Source organism: Canis aureus, chromosome 1, assembly GCF_053574225.1.
Source record: "Canis aureus isolate CA01 chromosome 1, VMU_Caureus_v.1.0, whole genome shotgun sequence".
In the NCBI taxonomy this organism is placed as follows: Eukaryota; Metazoa; Chordata; class Mammalia; order Carnivora; family Canidae; genus Canis; species Canis aureus.
The window spans coordinates 22,007,388-22,016,495 of record NC_135611.1 but is presented as its reverse complement, the minus strand read 5'-3'; the positions used below and the strand labels follow the sequence as shown (position 1 = coordinate 22,016,495).

The following is a 9,108-nucleotide window of genomic DNA, read 5'->3' as shown; positions in this document are numbered from 1 at the left end:
GCACCTGGGGCAACAACACAGATCTTATAACAACAAACAATGGCCAAGTGAACAACAGGGGAGGGGGGTCACAAAACAGGTTCTCCACCTCCTTCTCAATGTGCTAAATTTGATGACCTTTACAGGAGCAACAAAAACTAATTCTTTAGTTATAACCTCCATTCTTCATACCAGAATTATTTTAGCTTTCTACTACTTTATTGTCATTATGACAGTAAGGCAGGCAAATAGTTTTAAAACATTCAAACAATAGAGAGTATATAATTTGAGTAGTAAAAGCATCTCCGCACCCAGCAATTGTCAGTGCCACTCACAGGGATAAACACTGTATATATGTTCTTATACACACTTTCAGAATTTGTATGCATGTACAAAAAATATTTTAATTAAAAAGGATATAGAGAGAAACAATTGCATATGTAGTTTTATAAAAATACCATCATATCATATATTATTCATGTCTGTGCCTTGGAATTTCTTGTAACATATCTCCCAGATCTTTCTAAATCAGCAGGTATACATTTGCCTCAATTAGTTTAAATTCTGTAGTATTCTGTTATATGTATAATATAATAGAGTCGCACTCTATTGACGATGTTTATATTGGTTTTGGTCCTTTTTTTTTTCTTATTATGTTAATGCTGCAATAATCACCCTTGGATTTATGCAATAGGTATGAATGGTAAATCCCTAGCAATTAAAATCTAGGGTTAAAAGATATATGCATCTTTTTAAATTAATGCAATCAAAAATGTTTTGAGTATGTTCAAAATTAATTTTAAAAGATAGTGCCAAAAATTTCCCCCGAAGAGATTAGACCAATTTTCACTGCAATGAGGGTGCACAAATGTATCTGATAACCCAAACTAGGTCATATATAATTTTTGCCAATATGATAGATATGAAATAGTATCTCTTTGTTATGACTTATAATTTATTTATTGCATTTTAGGGAAGACCCATTTTTTTCATCAGTTACCCGATCAAATTTAGTAGAATATCTCCCTCCCACTTACTATAAAAAGTCCTAGAGGGGAGAAGCGGGATTGACTGTTGGGGGTGCACAGAGTTTGTGACAACTATCTCTTTCCTCACTGCTACAGGAGAGCAGGAAGGGAGGGCCCTCTAGTTATTTTGATCGTTTGTGTCAGAGTCACAAAGGATGATTGTGACTTCTCCCTTCTCCCTACCTGCATGTTTGCTGGGCCATGGGCTATAGCCTCCCCTAAGAAAGACAAAGACACCACCTGCCTGGCCCTTTACCTCTACAGGCAGCTCCTGGGAACACGCACAACAAGCCTATCCTAACTGAAGTAATGGTGAGAAAAGAGTTAGTAGTTACCAACGTTGGACTGAAATATTGCCAATCTCTATCTGGTAATGAAGGAGTTTTGACAAAACAAGGTTAGAAATATTTGTTTGAAAACAAAAGAAAAGAGACCTTTCTTATTCATTGTCATTTGAGACTCCTCCAACATTTGCCTACGCATATTTTCCTGTCTATCTATGTGTAAATATGTGAAACTCTGTATCAGTGGTGTTCTAAATGAGCAAATCATCATTTTGCTCAATGCAACCCAATTTTTTTGTTCACTGGAAAATCACCCTGATTATCTTGTGCACTTTTATATTTTCTCATTCTAAATTGCACCTACGGTCTTCCTAGCAACATCTAATTGCTACCTCACTAGCCTGAACTTCAACATGAAATCAAAAGCTCAAAAGTCCCTTTGAAGCAGCCCTAGAAATCAGACAGATAGCACACACTGAATGTGTATGTGTTAAAATACTGACTTTTTATACTAGTTGGAAAGTATCTGCTGTTTGAATTCTTTGTCTCTCCTTCCCATTCTAGCCATTCTAGCTCTTCCGACATTCTCAGAACTTCTCCATAATCCAGTCAAAAGCTGGGTTAATGCCTAGATGAGCACAAGGCCCTGCAAAGCTACTGCCAATGTCCATTCAGATTAATTACATCATTGCATACTTAAATGTCACCCCTCTTTGAAGGATTATATACATCAACATCTAGATTATTAGAGAAAACATTCAAATGAACAAAGATAATTTTGATTTTACAAAATTAAATTTACCAATTTGGAGTTTTACCAAAATTCTACATTTAAACTGTCTACAGTTAAATAATTTGTTCGTTTTTATAAAGTACATCATTCTGAAGGTAGAAGAAACTGAAGGGATCTTTAGCAAGTTTTTTGTGTTCATTTAAAAACTGATAGCATTGTGCATTCATATGTGGTAAATGAGCCTTTAGGTTCCCATGGTAACTTGATTGCACAAGTAGGAAAAAAAATCTTAAATAAATGGGATTGCCTGTTCCATATCAATTCCTAAGCTTAGCGTTTCAGCTATTCCCAACCTAGATATTCATCGTTATGTATTCACATATTCTGATAAATTCCCAAGTTGTTGTTGATAAAGGATGAAAAGCAACATAATGCTAAGCATGGTGAATCCTAAGAAAAATCAGTCTTTTGTTGAGTTATCTTGAGAGAGGGGACACCATTTTTCTTTCCACAGCACAGTATTTGTTCTACGTCATTTGAGAAATTTCATATTCTCCGCAAGTTACCTTCCATTAGCTTTACTGGTATACCTAAAACACCTAAGTATTGACAGTACAAATATCCCAGTGCTTCAAATGAGTAGACAAAAAGAGCTCCTCCCTGTGTTGAGTTTGTCATCCAAACCTTGGTTCCCAAACTCAGGACTTATGTGACTGATTATACCAAAGTCATCTGGGGCTCTAGTTTAAATAGAGTCCCAGGTCTCACTTCAAAATATCTGAATTATTCATTTGGGGAATATGAAAAATAGTGAAAGGGAATAAAGGGGAAAGGAGAAAAAATCAGTGGGAAATATCAGAAAAGGAGACAGAGCATGAGAGACTCATAACTCTGGGAAACGAACTAGGGGTGGTGGAAGGGGAGGTGGGCGGGGGTGGGGGTGACTGGGTGACGGGCACTGAGGGAGGCACTTGATGGGATGAGCTCTGGGTGTTATTCTATATGTTGGCAGATTGAACACCAATAAAATATAAATTTCTAAAAAAATACATTGAAAAAATGTTTTTAATTAAAAAAATAAAATGAACTTTAAAAAAATAAATATCTGAATTGGAATGTCTAAGAGTGGATGCATGAAATCTGCATTTTTAATAAGCACTCTAGTTGATATCATTGCACAGTTAATCTGCAACATTAATAACCTATTAATTTTTTAATCACTCACAAACTGGTTTGATATTTTTCAATTAACTAATTAGCTGACTGAATTGATCAGTGTTACAATTCAAATAAAAAGGAAAAGATAGTGTGTTGACAGGACAGGTTAGCACCTGACTCCCATAATGCCTTATTGTTAGCAACACATTTTCCCCTCTATTCTATTTCATATTTTTATAAATGTTTTATCACAAGCCACTTCATTAATTTCATCCCCTCCTTCATAGCTCCTGCCCCATGATTTGAGAAACAGTGATTTAAAAAATTGTCTCAAACACCCATGGTCTGACCCAGCCTATTGCAAGATTCTGCTCTAGCAGGATATAGGTGATGCCCTGGCAGGGTTAACTTTTATGTCTCCTCTGGGAAGCTGGTGTGCTTGAAAGATACACCCCAAACCAGGCTGTGATCAAACTAGAGGGGATCAATCTACTATAGAAATATCAATTAGTAGACTGAAATCAGAACAAAATGAAATGGTCCCATGAGCAAGCACAGATGTCCCTTTCAGAGGGACCAGATTTCATGAATCCACAGGGAGGCTCTTCCTTGCACAGCTAAGGGATGGACAATGACCACTTTTATATCTTTGAGTATCTCAATTCTATGCCTCCCATATTCAATCTTCAAACTGGAATTCCTGTTATCAATTAGGTTTCCATTCTCTGACTTATTCATTCATATCCTTACCCCCTAAAATGATAACCAAGTTGTCTTGATTGAAGCTTAGGGTTTTCCCAAATGCTAGACTCAATCATCAGTAAGTAATCTCTTTAATTAATTCCATGGATGATTAATCATATCCACCCATGAGAGCAGGGACTATGTCTGCTTTATCACTTAGTGCTTATAACTGTACTTGGCATACATTGGTGCCTAGAAATTTCACTAGTTTAATCCAAAGAAGGTATCCTAATTTCCCATATCTCTATGTTTTTAGGGAAGGCTACAGTATGTTCTCATGCATGGACATGAAGTATTTAATTTGATTGCCTAAATAAATTAGCACATAGAAAAAGGTATTGAAGTCAATAGGAGAGTCAGGTACTTACCATATGTAAATTCCATCTCTTATCTTGTTGATATATTGGGATAAATATAGGCATTAAGACTAAATCATTTTTTAGGCTTGTTTAGATGAAATTTTGGAATAGCATACATAACGATTTCCTTTAGCATACATAATAGCAAAGCAATAAACCAAAACAAATAAACGAAGCAAACAATAATAAGGAGTCAATTAAACGTTCAATAGTGTTCAATAGTAGAAGATTGGTTAAGTAAATATGGTATGTTCTACTCAATGGAATACCATTATTCCAGTTATTAGAGTTTATCAAGGATATGAAATAATATCTAATGAAAAGGTATGACATGAAATTATAAATATACTATTTTTACAAATATGCTAAATAAAACACTTATCTAAGGGGAAAAGACATAAACCAAAGAGTAAACAAACCTAAATATTAATAGTGGTGATGCTAGGATGGTAGGGTAGTACACTTTTTTCCTTTTTCTTTTTTCATAGTTATTTGCAATTTGTTAGAAGATACTTGTTAATTGCCAAGCCAGCCTCTGCTTTCCTCTACAGGACCCTGGATTTTCCACCAGGTGGTTTAGGCTGAATTGATTTACTCCAGCCCCAAGAGTTGGCCTTGATCGGTGTAAGCTTGCAGCATATTCCATCCCACTAGGCAGCGATTGGTTCAAGAATAAACACATTCACTCAAAAATATATCCTGAGAATTTGTTTTTAGAACCCCATGCTTGCCACCAATTGACCATACAATAGACCATACAATAGAGAGACTATCCTGGATTATCCAGTTGGGGCCCAAATAATCATATCAGCCCTTAAAGGCAGCAAGACATGGCAGAGGCAGAAGTCAGAGATATGTGAAGCGTGAGCAGGGCTCAACTTGCTGTTGCGGGCTTAGAGCTGGACGGGCCACATGGAAAGCATGAGAATGAAATCCTGACATCCTGGATGAGCTCCGAAGCAGGTTCTGCCTCAGACTCTAATCATGAACCCAACTCCATCAGAATCTTGATTTGTGGCTTCCTGAGACCATCCACAGAGTAAGACCAGTCGAGGCACACTGTGCCCAGACTTCTGATCCATGGACACAGATAATAACAGGTGTTGTTTTAAGCCACCACTAAGTTTGTGGTGATTTATTTGGTAGCAATAGTAACCTCATACAGTAAGTCAACGTTTTATAAGCCTGGGAGAACCGTGGTGCTTTAAATCAAAATACAAAAGCCAGAGAAGAGATGAATTTCCTTAGTCTTTCTCGTGAAATAATAATCTTCCTTGCAATTTAAAATAAAATTTGATGAGAAATTTATACTAAATAATAATCTCTTATTGGCAGAGTCTAGAAGAAAACTACTCAGAGATCAATGGATACATCATTCTTAATTTGAGTGTTTTTGCCTCATCGTATAAAATCAAGACAGTTTGGAGAGGAGAAGAGAAGAATGCTATTGCAAATCTGTTTACTGTGATACGTTGTAGTTATAAAATGGACCTTGCAAAAGAATAAACCTTTTTTTGATTAGGTGTAAGTAATTTGTTTTAGGTTTAGATTATTGATTGCTACCAAAATTTGCTCATTATCTATCAGGAAAAAATGTGAATGTCCATTGCAGTAGAGAGCATTGCCCTAAATTCCAAACTGACTCATGTTTCAGCCATAGAAAGTAGTTTCGGAAAACTACTCGGATTACAATCACAATTGCTATAAAAAAGAAAGGAAATCATATCTCTTCTTATTATGTTTTGTGGTTAATAAGTATTTTCTATGGAACAGTTTTACAAAATAAATTAGAAATACTAGATAATTAGTAGTTTTTGTACTTCCTTGAAGATACAACAATCCAGTTAAAAGTCAACACCAAAAACAGCTCCCAACAGATATTCTGAATCCCACAGGGCATTACAAATTATAAATAAGTTGTCTAATTTTTTCAGTTTTAGGAAAGTATAATTAACATGCGGCACCATGTAAGTTTAAACTATACACCATAAGGACTCAACATTCATGTATTTCTATGCGATAACTTTTTAGTATCTACTCTCAGCAATTTTCAGATACACCACGTAGCAATGTTAACTATAGTCCTCACGCCATACGTTCCATCCTCAGTATCTAATTTATAAATATTTTATCTAGTTAATAGTCTTAATTGTTGAGCTGGGAACCTTCAATTAGTTTGCTCCATTTCAAATTTCTTAGTTCTGAATTGAAAATCTATCCTTTTACACTCTGCCAAGTTTTTTTCCCAAAACGAGAAAATTCTACCCCAGTTTCTAAATTTCTTTCATTCAATGCTTAATAAATTAAGAGGAAATATTAATGTTCTAATGATGCCAATTCATTTAAGGGTCATAATTGTAAAATATACATACTTCCACATTCGACTATTCTCACATCTAGTAGAGCAGGTAACCTATTTTAAAAGAAGTATTTCTTTTTTTTAAAGATTTTATTTATTTATTTATTTATTTATTTATTTATTTATTTATTTATGAGAGAGAGATAGAATGAATGAGGGGAAGGACAGAGAGAAGGAGAAGCAGACTCCCTGCTGAGCAAAGAGTTGGATACATACCGGGATCCATCCCAGGACCCTGAGACCATGACCTGAGCCAAAGGCAAATGCTTATAACCCACTGAGCCATCAAGGTGCCCCTTAACGGAAGTGTTTCTAATGCATGTATAATAAGGAGGGCTCAAATTGACTAGCAATTACCACCTCAATGAATTTCTCTTTCTGGTTAATTCACATGATCATTAAAAGGGCAAACTTCCTTTTATTTGTCAATAACTTGCCTCTGGCTCGCCTAGGTGGCTCAGTTGGTTAAGCAGCTGCCTTCAGCTCAGGTCATGATCTCAGGGTCCTGGGATCGAGCCTCACCCTCTACCCCTCTCCTCCCTGTGCTTCCTCTCTCTCTGTCTCTTGCAAATAAATACATAAATATTAAAAAAAAAAAAAACTTGCCTCTGAGGAGCTGAAAACTCTGTAAAGATGTAAATGATACTGATCACCAGCCTTAGAAGAAAATTGATTTAGTTAACACCATTTTCACTAAAAGAAAACCCAACTGGTTAAGGATATATGAAGAAATATGAGGGCAGAGCTGCTAATACCAGAACATTTCAAACAGCCTGATTTCACCTTGGGTTGTCAGGTAATTGAAAGAAAATGCACGCTCACCCTAAACTATCTTTTCTGGTGGGTTGTAGAATCTAAATTCCCTTGATAATTACCCATCCATTTCCTGAGTACCTCACCAAATCACTTCCTCCTCTGGGATCCCATAACTCGTACCACCTGAACCACTCACTCAGCAGGTAAGCCTTTCTATTGCCAATTACATTTTATAGAGAGATATCTTTTCACTTCTAGTTCATTGTAAATAGGAGTAAAGGGAGAGATGAGAAGGTAATTGGTATTTTTTGAGTGGCTAGTATGTTGCAGGCACTTTTAATATATGGGAAATAGATTTCCTTAGGGCTGCCTAACCCCAGAAAGTTCAAGGCAGTAGCACTCCGCTCAAAGATGCCTGGGCAGTAACTCCGATTTCTCCCTGTAGAAAGATGGAGCCTGTGTGACTCTAAGGTTAGTCTAAGTACCTGGATATTGCAAGTTTTTTAACATGCCCACAAAGGGAAGTAGATAAACTGATAATGCAATTTCTTCCTTTATGTTTATAGAAATACTAATAGCTAGCATTTACTGAGTACTTTCTGTGGGGCGGGCACTATTCTGAAGTACTTTACATGATTGTCTTGTTTAATTCTCTCAACTACAAGCACTTACTATTTTTCTTCCCATTTTCATTTAAGGAAACTGAGATGCAGCAAGGTTAGGTAATTCCTCCAAGGTTTCCTGGCTGGTGAGTGGTGGAGAGTTTGAATATGATCAGCACGGATCTAGAGCCCTTGCAACTAACCACCACCCGTGGGTCCCAGCATAAGTCCCTGGTAGAGAATGGCTGTCATACAGGGAGATATTGAGCTTCCCAGGACTGACAAGACCAACGACACACACAGTATCTTCAGCAGCCGTGGGCCATCTCCTCATGCCTCCAGACTACTGGGGTCCCTTATGCTCAGTCAGGAAGTTGGAACTGAGAGAAACTATCTGACAGTGACACAGGCTTCTGCTTTGCACATTGCATGTCAGCCTTGCCCTGATGAGATTGAAGTGACATCTATAGTGGGTATGCTTTCTTCTGCTGAGTGTGGGCTGGACTTTGTGACTCACTTCAAATGAACAGTTTACAACAGAAGTGATAGGATGTCATGTCCTAAGGACTCTGCCTTCTGTCCTAGGTGTGCTCTTTCTCACTCTCCTGGCTTGTGTTGCTGTATGGGAATCCAGCTGCCATGCCATAAGGCCGCACTGAGGAGAACACTGCCAACAGCCATGGGAGTGAGCTCGGAAGCAGATCCTTCAAGTTGAGCCTAGAGATGACTGCACCTCTAGACAACACCTTGACTGAAGCTTCGTAGGAGACCCCAACAAGAACCATTGGCTAAGCTGCTTCTGAAATCCTGACCCACAGAAACTGTGCCATAATAAATGTTGTTTGTTTTTGTGACTTATTGTTTCACAATAGATGACTCAAACATATAAGGAACGTTTATTATGCTTTAGAGAAGGTGCTAAGCCCTCTGCATCTCATTTGCTTTTCACAACAACCCTGTAAAATAAGTACTATGATTATGATCATTTTACATATTAGGAAACGAGTACAAAGAGCCAGGTGAGGCTCATCTGGCTTAAAAATGGAGTACCTGGGGTTTGGCCAAAGAATGTCTAAATGCAGAGTCTAGCATGTAGTAGGTTTCAT

At 37.1% G+C, this 9,108-nt stretch overlaps 1 long non-coding RNA gene across 2 annotated transcripts; it reads left to right on the top strand.

Annotated features, from left to right (window-relative positions):
• Positions 1 to 1,197: 1,197 nt before the first annotated feature.
• Positions 1,198 to 8,856, top strand: LOC144310924 (uncharacterized). Of its 2 annotated transcripts, XR_013376586.1 has the most exons (3): positions 1,205 to 1,404; positions 8,099 to 8,475; positions 8,588 to 8,856. It is a non-coding gene; the product is annotated as an uncharacterized LOC144310924 (long non-coding RNA). The 2 variants fall into 2 exon arrangements; XR_013376585.1 differs by having other exon boundaries at positions 1,198 to 1,404; positions 8,099 to 8,856.
• Positions 8,857 to 9,108: the final 252 nt, after the last annotated feature.